This window comes from Montipora capricornis, chromosome 11, assembly GCF_036669925.1.
Source record: "Montipora capricornis isolate CH-2021 chromosome 11, ASM3666992v2, whole genome shotgun sequence".
Classification (NCBI taxonomy): Eukaryota; Metazoa; Cnidaria; class Anthozoa; order Scleractinia; family Acroporidae; genus Montipora; species Montipora capricornis.
The window spans coordinates 26,763,673-26,776,172 of record NC_090893.1 but is presented as its reverse complement, the minus strand read 5'-3'; the positions used below and the strand labels follow the sequence as shown (position 1 = coordinate 26,776,172).

Genomic DNA, 12,500 nt, shown 5'->3' with positions numbered 1-12,500 from the left:
CGAGAGAGGTTAGACGTGGTCTCTGTTAGGTCAGGAACACGATAACATTCGGACAGCTTGACGCGATAGGAGGTAGAACGCAACTGTGAACCGGTGAACGTGCGTACGTTGCACCATAGGCCATCCACGGAGACCACAAGATACCGATTGCGGGCACTGGTCTTGGAGCCATCAGAAGTAATGTACACCAAATCGCCTACTTGAACGGGCGTGGCCGGGCGAGGGCAACAGCCTGGGGCTTTGGATCTCTCACTTGTGGGATGGTTACGGAGCCGCAACGACTGCTGTTGTCGAACAACTTGGAGGTCGGAAAAAGGGATCTGTGCGTTAGTGAATTGATCGCGTTGAAGCCACATCTCGCGGGCAGACAATCCTCTGTTGCGGATACGGGTGTTGAGATTGGCTGTCGCCACAGCTAAGGAAAGAGGACTGATTGTACCACCCTCAGGACAAACACGTAGAAGCTCATCACCAAGTTCTGCGACGCATTTCTCTGCCACAGGATTCTTGTTTGGGTTTTTGACTCGGCCGACTTCCACGGCAAAGCCGTACTGCTTAAGGATTTCATCGTCACCTAAAGAAGCAAAGCCAGGAGCGGGATCTACCCTTATGACGGAAGGGGGGCCAGACAGAGGTCGCAGCTCAAGGCACAAACGGAGGAGACCAGAGCGAATGGATTCACGACGTTCGTTATCCAATAAGCAGGCTGCAGTGAAGGACGTGGACGTCTCGCGGACGACAAGTACTAGCTGACGGTAGCGCTTTATGATGTCTGCAGCGAAGGAAATACCAAAGCCGTCGGGGGGATCAGAGGTTGATTGTTCAATGAGGCTGGATGGAACTTTCTTCAGGGAAGAGCATAGGTGGCAACACTGCGAGCACCGATCCAGGGCTTTGTCCAAATCTAAAGCGAAGAAGTAACGCTGTGAAACCAGTTTCATCTGGTGACGGGAGGGGTGGTCCAGCTTCACGTGTAAGGCAGCAAGGAAGCCATCAACAACAGAGCGTGGAATGACAATACATTCGCGGGGCGCAGCGAAAGGTTCATCGCGTTTTACGACGAGTAGACCGTCACGGGAAATGGAGACCAGGTTCAGGTAACGCTTGACATCTTTAATGTTTGTCAGCTTCTTTGACGGGCCTGCTTAAGATGAGAGTGGACACGTCTCAAATCCGGGCACTCTAGTTGCGATTGGAGCCAGGCGGAACGGCTTGTGAAAGGAAGGGACGTCTTCCCCGATAGCACATCATGAACAGAAATGGGACGCACAGCTAGGTCTTCAGCTTCGGATACAAATGAACAAACTTGGCAGCGAGGGTCGTCGCAAGCTGGTGCGTTACGACTAGCAAAGTCAGAAGGCAGGTTGGCAGAACCAGCCAAATGGAGCAGTGTGATTTGGTAACGGCTAACAGATGATAAAAACGAAGTCACTCGGGGACTGGAGGAGAACTGACCACGGCAGAGCTTGTCAAAGGCCTGGACACACGGCTTGCTGTCAGTCAGTACATAAGTCTTAGACTTTGATTGAATTATATAAGGGGCAAAATGCTTGACGGCAGCGGCAATAGACAATGCCTCTATTTCACATGGTAACCAGGAGGCTTGATGCTTTTTAAATTTGGCACTGAAGTATCCGGCAAGGTGGAGCTTCTGGTCACGAAGCACATAAAGAGTGGCGCCGAGGCCATTCATCTTGACGGAACCATCGGTTGCGATCCAAAGTTGATCATCAGGCTTGGGGAGTGTGATGGATCTGTTAGACGTGAGTGCTTCTTGACAGGAGCGAAAACACACTAGGAGCTCATCAGACCAGGAGATGGTGTCTTGAGATTGACGACCAGCCGTAAGCGACTCGAGAGGAGCGAGGAGTTTAGCAGCTCCACTAAGGACCCGACCAAGCATTTTGTATGAGCCAACAAAAGCACGGAGACCGCGTACATTCTTGGGTGGCTCACAAGAAGCAAGAGCAGCTACACGATGGGAAGAAGCACGGATCGAGCCCTGGGACCATATCCAACCGAGAATGGTGGTAGAAGCTGGGCAGATTATGGTTTTCGCAGGTGAGAGGCGAAGGTTGCAGCGATCGAGAGCCGAGAGGACTTTTCGCCAGTTTAAAAGAAGCTCTTGATGGGAGTTACCACCACAATACAAGTCGTCGGCAATCTTAGCGACACACCCTTCCTGAAGGAGATCACCCAGGACGCGGCACATTAGCTCCTCGAGGGCCGTTTCGGAACCGGGGATTCCCATTGCGCAACGCGTGTAGACACGAACGCCTTTAAAGGGTGTAACCACGCCACAATACTTCACGGAGTTCTTTGCAAGTGGGATTTGGTAGAACGCCTGAGACAAATCAGAGACTACAATGTACTTCCAGCAAGCAATCTTGAGAAGAGTGGAGTCCACGTCCGGCATTAGTGAGGGCTGGGGCTTGCTATAGCGGCCCACGTCAGTAAAGGCTGTGACTAAGCGAAAACCGCCATTCCTCTTCTTCACCAAGAAGGATGGATTCAAGTATTCCACCACAACGTTTAAATCTTCTGGTCGACTGAAAATGCCTTGAGCCTCAAGTTCGTCAAATTTGGTTTGAAGCAGGTCGAGTTGGTCGCGAGAGTACTGTGGGACACGCCCTTTTCGCTGGGGAGGCTCGACAGGTCCCATATTCACAACCCCTTCAATCGGCCCGGCAGCTCCATTGTAACCAGGAATACGGGGATCGAAAACCAATTGGAATTCCTTCAGTAGCGAAATGAACGCGGCTTTCTCAGCAGGGGACAACAAACCGTCAGGGTCTTTATGTACGGACTCGACGGAAGAAGAGGGGGGAGTAGTAGACTTGGGGCACGGCTCTGCAGCTTGGGTTGAGGAGGGCTCTATGGAAGACTCCAGAACAGTTAGACGTGCTTGGCATAAATGGTCGTTCTTGCGGATTAGTAGGGGCTCCTCGGTATTGTTGAAAAGTCTCAGTTTACCACCAATGGATTGGACAATGTCGGGTTGAGGCCAGGTGTGAGCAGGTTTGAGGTGACTAGAAGAGACCGAATCCATACGGGGCTCAATGGCAAGTGTAGCATCTTTAAGTAGCACTGAGGAGGCGTCAATTTCCAGGAACTCACCCGGCCAGACGGTTGTGTTAGTATTCGGGGCGCGAAGGAGGTGGCAAGCTCTGACAGCGTAGTGGGTCTGAGGACCTTGGGAACAACCATAAGACGCCACGTCACACCCAGCGATGATGATCTCACGCTTAGCGGGGCGGACTGCAATGTCATTGGAAGCCATGAAGGGTGTTCCAGCAAGTATGTCAACATCAAGATTCTCGACAACGAGAGCTTCCAAAGTAAGAGGTCTGCCTTGACGAATCAGCGGAAGGCGGGTCTCACCAACAACAGTTAACGGGGTGCGACCGTCGGCCTACAAAGCAGTCTGGGAGCTTTTAGTTATCTTAGCACCAATATGCTTGGCTAAAGAAGCTCTCATCATATTAGTTTCGGCGCCAGTGTCTATTGTAAGGCGTAAAGGGTGATGACCATAAAAGGCGTGAAGGAATGGAGACTGGGAGACGTTTACGCGACGAGTGGCAGGGGGTTTCATAGTAGGTAGGACACTGGAGGGACAATGCTGCATATCTGCGAATTCTTCAAAACCTGGAGGGCTAGTCAGATCAGGATAGTGCTGGTAATCATAACTGCTCTCCTCTAATTCAATGCCGGCCACTTGGCGAATCTTGGACATGAAGAGACGATCAGGCTCGGGCAGAAACTTGCAACCGCTGAGAAAATGTGACCGAAAATCTGGGCGGCCGGCCTGCTGGCAAAGAGGACAAGACTTGACAGCTCGAGGTTTAGGCAGTAGCCTGCGTCGTGCGGGAACAAATGAGCGATGATCAGTCGGGGGCGCAGAGCGTAGAACCTTTGATTCATCACTGGTGTGGAGCTCGTCAAGTAACGACTCGAGAGCTTGAGAGATTTCAGGTTTCACAGAGGCCAACGTCCTACTACGTAATTCGGTTCCATAACGTTGTTTCACAAGTCGTGGAAGGTTGGGATGGAGTAGGCGTAGCCAAGTGAGAACAATAAAATTTTCGAGGGATGGAGATAGTTCTTCGTCAGCGTCCGGGATCTCGCAATAATGAGTGATTCCGCTGGATCTGGTGAGTAGGTTGTCCTCAATAAAGGCCATTAAGATTTGGAATAAATCCTCAGGACGCTGTTCAGGCTTCAAAGAAATGTTCGCGAGGTCCAAGAAACGGGAACCAGTTAACTGCAAGCCATAATGCTGTCGGATCGATTGCCAAACGCCGCTAATTGATGTAGAATTCTTGACGATTGAGTTCCGAGAAATGATAGGGGCGTAATTGGCAATTTGGCCGAGCATCATTTCTAAATGTGTTACTTTTTGAGCAGCAGTCCTTCTTCTCGCCGTTGGAACAGATTCAGGATCGTTGGAGAAACCACGTAGGGGTGTAGCGTTTGTTTTTTTACCCCACGATGATCCATCAGTAAGAAAGTCTGCGAAGTTCGGATCGAGGGACAAGATGTACTTTAGATTGTTTTCCCAGGCTTCGATCGAAGTAATAGTTTCATTCTAAGAAAGCGACCACTGTTTCGGCGCTCTGTGTGAAGTCATCACTACGGTTCACGAATTCTGGCTTGATTGCTCAGAGAGGCGGCTAAAATCGAAGAACAGCTTTGATGTTCTTTCCGTGGGTTCTTTGAAAATGTTTCGCTGCCACCACGCCAGTAAGTTGAGCCGAAACTCCGAGCTAGAGAACACGTTTATTCACCGAAGGCAAGATGCAAATACAACCCAAACTAAGCAGGCAAAGGTGGTAAGGCACCAAGCTAATTATGCGGGAACTGTGTGACAATGAGGTAACTAAGCGTGCATGCAAAGCGAAACAATAACCCGAACTAAACGACGGCGTGTACAATGGGTTACGCTATGTGACCTAGTGGCGGGAATTACACAACAATGCGAAATATGGCGAAAGGTGCAATTGTTCATCCGTTGATGCTATTGAATGTTAATTTCATATGCAAATAGCGTTATTGAAAGTTCGTTTGCGTTATTGAAGTTCATGGAAGGGCTAATGAACGTAGTTTCGACTGCTGACATAACTGAATGTATCTTTTGCGTAAATGAACAGCAAAGGTGTAGTTCCCAGATCACCCATTAAGGTCCAATTTGTTCCGCTTGGGATTAGGAATTCGGAACAATTGGTTCCCTTTTTAACAATAAAGGACCATTTTTTTCCCGTATCTTTAGAAAAAGCACGTTCCCATGTTATCAAAAGGAACATATTTTTAGGAACAATAGTTCCCAAATCATCCATTAAGGACCAATTTGTTCCGCTCGGGATTCGGAACTCGGAACAATTGGTTCCCCTTTTAGCAATGAAGGACCATTTTGTTCGCAACTAGTATGAAAGCACGTTCCGATTTCATCAAAAGGAACACAAAAAAAAAGGAACAATCTGGTCTCGCTTTTCAAGAGGGGACCGTTCCAGAACCAAGAAAAGGAACACCTGTGAAAAACAAAATGCGCTCAAAAACATCGTTAGTTAAAATGAAAGAAGCCAAAAAGCGACTAAAAGATCACTTTTGTGGAACATAATCGAATGCCGAAATTTTGCTGACGAAGTACAACACTCAACTCAAAAAAGAAAACAAAATTGAAATTTGGGTAATGTGATAGATCGATAGATAGATAGATAGATAGATAGATAGATAGATAGATAGATAGATAGATAGATAGATTATTTACAATGAAGCTGGGCATCTAAAGTATAAAAACATGCACACAATGTTCCCAAGTACGGCTCGAGCTAGCTCGGCTAGTAAGTAGTTTATTATGTTTTTTTTTTAATTACCTTTTGCTTTGTTTTTGCAAGCCCGTAATCGGCCCGTGGGCATTACGAGAAAATAATGCCCTACAATTCAGTCACAATTAGCCAATCAGAGCGCGCGTTATATCGGCTAAAAAACACAAGCCATATAATAAAAGTAAAGAATTAGCCTATGCGAAAATTATGTAAATTATTACAAATAATTTAGACCAATAATTATTTACAAACTCTTTAAGTGTCAAGGAGCATTTTGTGGCATCGTCAAGGTTGTTAAATAATTTAGCAGGTGAATAGGCAAATGACCTATAGGCAGATTTAGAAGTTATTTCAACCATATGTAGATTCCCTCTGTTTTTAGTATTGTAATGGTGGACATCGGAATTGTAGGAAAAAAGCCTTCTCAAATAAGGGGGATAAATTTCATTAAGGCATTTAAATACAGTTAGACACTTGTGAAAATTCCAACCTTCAAACAAGGAGACCCATCCCAGTACCATCACTGTTATTTTCAAGGAGTAGATTTAACTCCAAAAAGGGAGTTTAAAAAAAAGGTACAAAACCACTCCATTTTTGGAGTAAAATTCACTCAGGTATTGCTTACTCCGTTTTTGGAGTAAAATGTATTCCTATTTCTTTTACTCTTTGTTGGGGTAAAAATTTACTCCAGTATTGTTTACCCCTCCTGTGGTGTAAAATTCACTCCAATACAAGAGTAAATTTTATCCTTCCATTGGAGTGAATTGAACTCTTTAAATGGAGTTCAATTTACCCTTGACAGAGTTAAATTAACTCCAAAACTGGGGTGAGACAAAAAGGTACAAAACCACTCCTTTTCAAGAGTAAAATTTACCCTCTTAAACTTTACTGCCCTTGTCAGAGTAATATTTACTCTTTCTACAGAACACATTTACCCTCACTAGATCTACTGTACCTTCATTTATAGTCAGATTTCTCATAAAACCATGAAAAGTTCATTTTTTTTTAATATTATGTAAAGAAAAGACCAGGTTTACAATGAAGCATCTAATACTGGTAATTTTAATCATAAGATTGCAAAGAATGCACATCGATATGCATGATAAATACAATCTGTGTACACATACAAATACATCACAAAAATCAAAGCTATCTTTATTCTAATTATTCGGGCAATAATAAAATGGCAATCAGCTGTATGTGTTCTTGCCTTAAACAAAGATAAATCGAGTGGTTTGTGTTTTGATTACAGATTGCAACAATGAATGGCTGCAAAATAACTTCAATTACAAAAACTAAAGCAAACAACATACTTGGATAAATGTGACTCAGTATAACAAAATGGGTTTTATGTACATGTAATACAAGTCAGTTCTTACAGAAAGAAGTCAAACGTAAAAAAATGGAACATGCCTTATGATAACTGATGCAAAAATTTTGCCATCGTTGACCTTTACCAATGTGTTCTTTATTTCTCCAACAGAATTGTTTTCAAAAAAAAAAAAAAACACACAGAACTTAGGCTGATGATTTACATTAAGAAAAAAGTAAAAACTTTTTGTTTCCAAAAAGAAGAAAAAAAACCCCTGAGATTAAGCTGATAATTAAGTATGCTCCCAGCAAAACAATTACAGCGAATAAGAGTTTTAACAAAACCTTGCTTTCTGCCACAAGGTAAATGTCTCTAGTTCAATTAGTGTGCCAGAAGCAACAATCCTTGCAAATGTTGTTTTTAGAACCTCTCCATTGATTGACTCATCATCCTTAAAAGTAATTAAAGAGAATAATGATTAGTATCACCCCTTCCAAAATTAAGATCATTTGACAATATTCTAACAAAATAGGAAGAAAGCACAAATCTAATACATCCCTAATCCCGAGAAACAAGACACCAGCCACCAATTTTGGTGCACCAAATAAATGGAACCACATGTAATACCGGTACTTGCATGAGATTATATCTGTAACATTGTTCTTGATTCATTGAGTAACTCAGTTAACTATCAAATTAATTTTGTCATAATGATAAAAGTACACATATAGTGGTGGAACTCATGGAACAAATCTTGAAAATATATTGCCAGATGCTTTCTTTGTCTTCAACACTTTTCCAAAAAAAATTATGTGTGATGACGTATTTAGAATTATCTCATTTAACAGTATTTCAAATTTTAAACTGAAAGCAGATATTGGGTGAGACAATGGATAAATGAAACTGCAGCATCATCTTCCGCTAATCGCTCGGCATTACTAGTCTATACGTACACAGGCCTGTAACTCAGACAGTGCTTTATAATTATTTTATTGCAGTGACTGTCAAGAATTAGTTGTTAAAGTGTAATTTATGTGAGTTATTTGTAAATATCTATATGCATCAGTTGTTTAAAAGCAACAATCAGCTTCTAAGTCTTTCAGACTTTCAGCTGTTTGACTGCATTACAGGTTTTTTACAGAAACATGCCTCAAAGGAATTTTTTCATTGCACCAACCTTTTCTTTTATCTGAGGGTTTTCTCCAACTCCTCTTCCATAGATGATACATGTAGTGGTATGTAGGGTTTTGCTAAAAGCAGGCCCGCGGCTCAGCGGCCCGCGGCCCATCACGGCCCAGCGGCCCGAAGGCCCACGGCCCGCGAAGGCCCGGAGGCCCAGTAGCCCAGTCCTCATTTTCCACAGTTTTTCTGTCCAGCGGTAAATCCACGCGCATGCACAGATCTGCATCGGGTTTGGAAGTGCAAAATGGAAGACGGTGAGTTTGAATTTGTTTACCATTTTAATCATTTGAATCCTTGTTTCTGTTTGTTGCTGTAAACAGACGAAACAACAGAGAATGACAACATTTTTCACGTAGCAACATGCAACGAAGGAAAGGATCGAAAAGGATTGAAATGATTATTAAAATGGTAAACGAATTCAAACTCACCGTCTTTCATTTGCGCGCCCAAACCCGATGAAAATCTGAGCATGCGCGTGGATTTACTGCTGGACAACAAAACTGTGTGGGCCGTGGGCCGCGGGCCGCTGGGCTGTACTGTATGTTGCAAGAAGAAAGCAACTTCTTGCCTAGCCTCAGCACTTTCTGTAACCAACTCTCTGTCTAAACTTCCCAGCAATCTTTAATGAACCAATTCCCAGCTGTACCCACCTCCAATTTGAACTGTTAATCAACAAATAAATATAGTGAAACGTTTCAGTTTTCTTGGAAAAAATAATTCATAATCTCAGTCACATTTCCAAACAAAAATTATTACCGCTACTTACAGATAAAAGATGTCACAAGAATTTCATCCAGATACGAACACTCAATATCACATGTCTCAAAAAAAAAAAAAAGCTGGTACACGTAATAATAAAGCTGATCATTTCTAAGGTGTATGACAACTGCAGACTGCCTACAAATAGCGATTGTAAACAGTATTTAAGTCTACGCACCCATTTTATATAAAACGTTTAGCTTTCAATAACTGTGAGTTACGGTTAGTTTGGGGTCTGCACTCTGCAAGTGTCAGACACTGTCACTTCTGTTATAACGTAAGTGTTTGAAGAGCAGACTCATCAAAATTTGGCTCTCTTTGCTTTAAACGCCAATAATAACAATCTCATGCAGGCATTAACATACTATTTGCATTGAGTACAATAGTTTAAATGACAGCTGAAGCTTTCTGCTTTCCGTCGTGGTAACCGGTCGTTTCGCCTACCGGTCGTTTCGCCTACTGTCTGTTCGCCTACGTATAATGTCGGTTCGCCTACGTCTAATATGTCAGTTCGCCTACGATTCATATGTAAGCTTTAACACTGAATTGTTTAAAAGTCCTTGTCGAACCTCACAGAAAAAACTGTGACGGCTAGCTAAGGCGTTATTTCTGTAAATTTGTGTCTTGAGCGGGGTCCTTGAGCGGCCGATACCAAAGAAAGTGAGACTTTTCATTAACATATCGATAAAGGATAAGGTACGTAAGAAATTAGCTCGTTTCCACTCTACTGGGTGGTTCAATGTTTGTATCGATGTTGCGATCATGGACTTCATATCGCTTCCACACGATCCGCAAACTTAGATGCAAAAAATTAATATATCTGACGGCTAGCTAAGGCGTTATTTCTGTAGACTGGTGTCTTGAGCGGGGTCCTTGAGCGGCCTATACTAAAGAAAGTGAGACTTTTCATTAACATAGCAATAAAGGATAAGGTACGTAAGAAATTAGCTCGTTCCCACTCTACTGGGTGGTTCAATGTTTGTGTCGATGTTGCGATTTGTTCTCAGTATCATGAACTTTATGAATTAGTGTTAGTTTTTTAGTTCGTGTGCTTTCACGCAATACGCAAACGTCGCTAGATGAAAAAAAAGTTAAGGCGTTGTGTAGGCTTGTCACTTGAGGCAGAGTTAGTTAGTCTGCTTGAGGTGAGATTTTTCATTAACATATGATTCAAAAGGACATGGTAGTTGATTTAACAAAGGATTGTATAAAACATTAGCATTCAACAATCATATCACTGCGATTTCGATCGATCGGAGAAGGGATTGAAACTATAAAAGTCCTAGTATTTGAACTCATTCTATATGAAAGCAATAAATAAGTTTGTACGTAAAAGCGGAACCCTAATGTCTGGACTAGCAGGACTCGAACCTGGGAACGTGTAATTAATAAGCCCTTTACTTAACCACTAGACTACCACATCACTAACTGCGAGGATGTCATTTTTTATTAATGTCAATAACTTTTTCTTCCAAAAGTGCCGCTGTAAACGTGTATTAACAGCCGCTAAGAAGCAAGCTTACACAGTGAAAAATGTCGGTTACCAAACTTCAAGAGAAAGCTAACCATTTTAAAATAAAGCTTTAGACTTAACCATTATTCAGCAATGATTTCATATATATACTAATTAGTTTTGGTAAATAATCGGCACATTTTTAGTGAGTTGATCTTTAGTGGTTAAGTGGATAAAAACAGTTCCTAACCCTAACTCTTTCTTTTTATTTGCTACCACAAGTCCTGGGACACAGTGTCCTAAATTAACGATAATAGTAAATTGAAAGCAAATTAACAAACGATAATCGTCAATTCAAGGTAGAGAACATGTTGTCCTAATCAGGCTCAGGGGTTGCCGTTTTCTTCGGAACAGAGAGATCGTGAAGCCTGGGGCGAGTTCACAAACACGCGGGAGAATGATCCGAACAAAATGGCGGAGGGAAGGAAAGAAAATACAAATAGAACTTAGTTATTATCAATCTTTTTTCGAAGCATTCCGGTCCACAGCAAAGGAAGGGCCAATGTGTGATTAATAGACTTTGCGCCCGAACCTAAGCCTTAGTCTGTTAAATTTGCGGATTGTAGGGGTTGAGATTTCGCCGACACGAGTGGCACGAATAGTCTATCCACACGACCGGTTTGTCAAATCTTTTGTTGTTATTTATTTTCATTTCTATGTTATTTCAAGGTGGTCAACTGTTTTACAAAATGATAGTCATAGTACGGAGTTTAAGACGTCGGCGAACTGACATATTGGACGTAGGCGAATCGACTCTAGACGTAGGCGAACAGACAGTAGGCGAAACGACCCGTGGGCGAAACGACTGTAATTCTCCGTCGTCATGTAATTTGCGATGAGAGCACTCTAATACCAAATCATTTGCTTAACCATTTGATCTAAAGCTTCATTTCTCTCGTGAAATACATACCAATTTGTTAAAGCACTTAAGCCAAATTAAATATCCTTGCCTGACAAATTTGGAACTTAAAGGTGCATGTAAAAGGTTTGAATTCTACATAAGCTTACATTAAATTGTCATAAGGCCCGATTCAGACGCCATACTTTTCATGAGCCGAACTTAATACATGAAAAGTTCGACGTTTCAATCAATTAAGAACGGCTATTTTAATTTGGAATGGCTCAGGCGTTCTTTTCAAATGGCCTAGACGGGAATTCGGCTTTAGCATGGCCGTGGATCGGCTTTGATTTCAGACGTCAAACGTTTCATGTGCCGACGATCGAACTTCATGATCATGCATAAACCATGTTTTGCCTTCTACATGAAGAAAATCGCTGACAAAATCAATTGGTTTTCTTGGTAATGGCTTTGGAACTGCTGTGGAGGGGCCAGTTAAGTTCGACTTCTGAATCAACAGGCGTACTTTTGTTAATGAGCCGAACTTAATACATGAGCCGAACTTAATACATGAAAAGTTCGACGTTTCAATCAATTAAGAACGGCTATTTTAATTTGGAATGGTTCACGCGTTCTTTTCAACTGGCCTAGACGGGAATTCGGCTTTAGCATGGCCGTGGATTGGCTTTGATTTCAGACGTCAAACGTCTCATGTGCCGACGATCGAACTTCATGATCATGCATAAACCATGTTTTGCCTTCTACATGAAGAAAATCGCTGACAAAATCAATTGGTTTTCTTGGTAATGGCTTTGGAACTGCTGTGGAGGGGCCAGTTAAGTTCGACTTCTGAATCAAAAGGCGTACTTTTGTTAATTTGTGTCGGTCGAAGAAGTACGCAGTGACCGTACGCAGTGTCTGAATCGGGCCTAAGGCATCAAATATTATCTGCTCGTGGTTCAGTTAGCGCTTACCTTTTTGCTTGAGTTGTTGTAAGCATTTCCTTGCTTTGGATCAGCATTTAAAAAGTAAACAAACGAAAAACTCGTCAGCACAAATTGTGATCGTTGATTC

The 12,500-nt window shown here is 42.7% G+C and overlaps 1 pseudogene; it reads right to left on the bottom strand.

Annotated features, from left to right (window-relative positions):
- Positions 1-4,627, bottom strand: part of LOC138024655 (uncharacterized) — a 4,949-nt pseudogene extending 322 nt beyond the window's left edge.
- Positions 4,628-12,500: the final 7,873 nt, after the last annotated feature.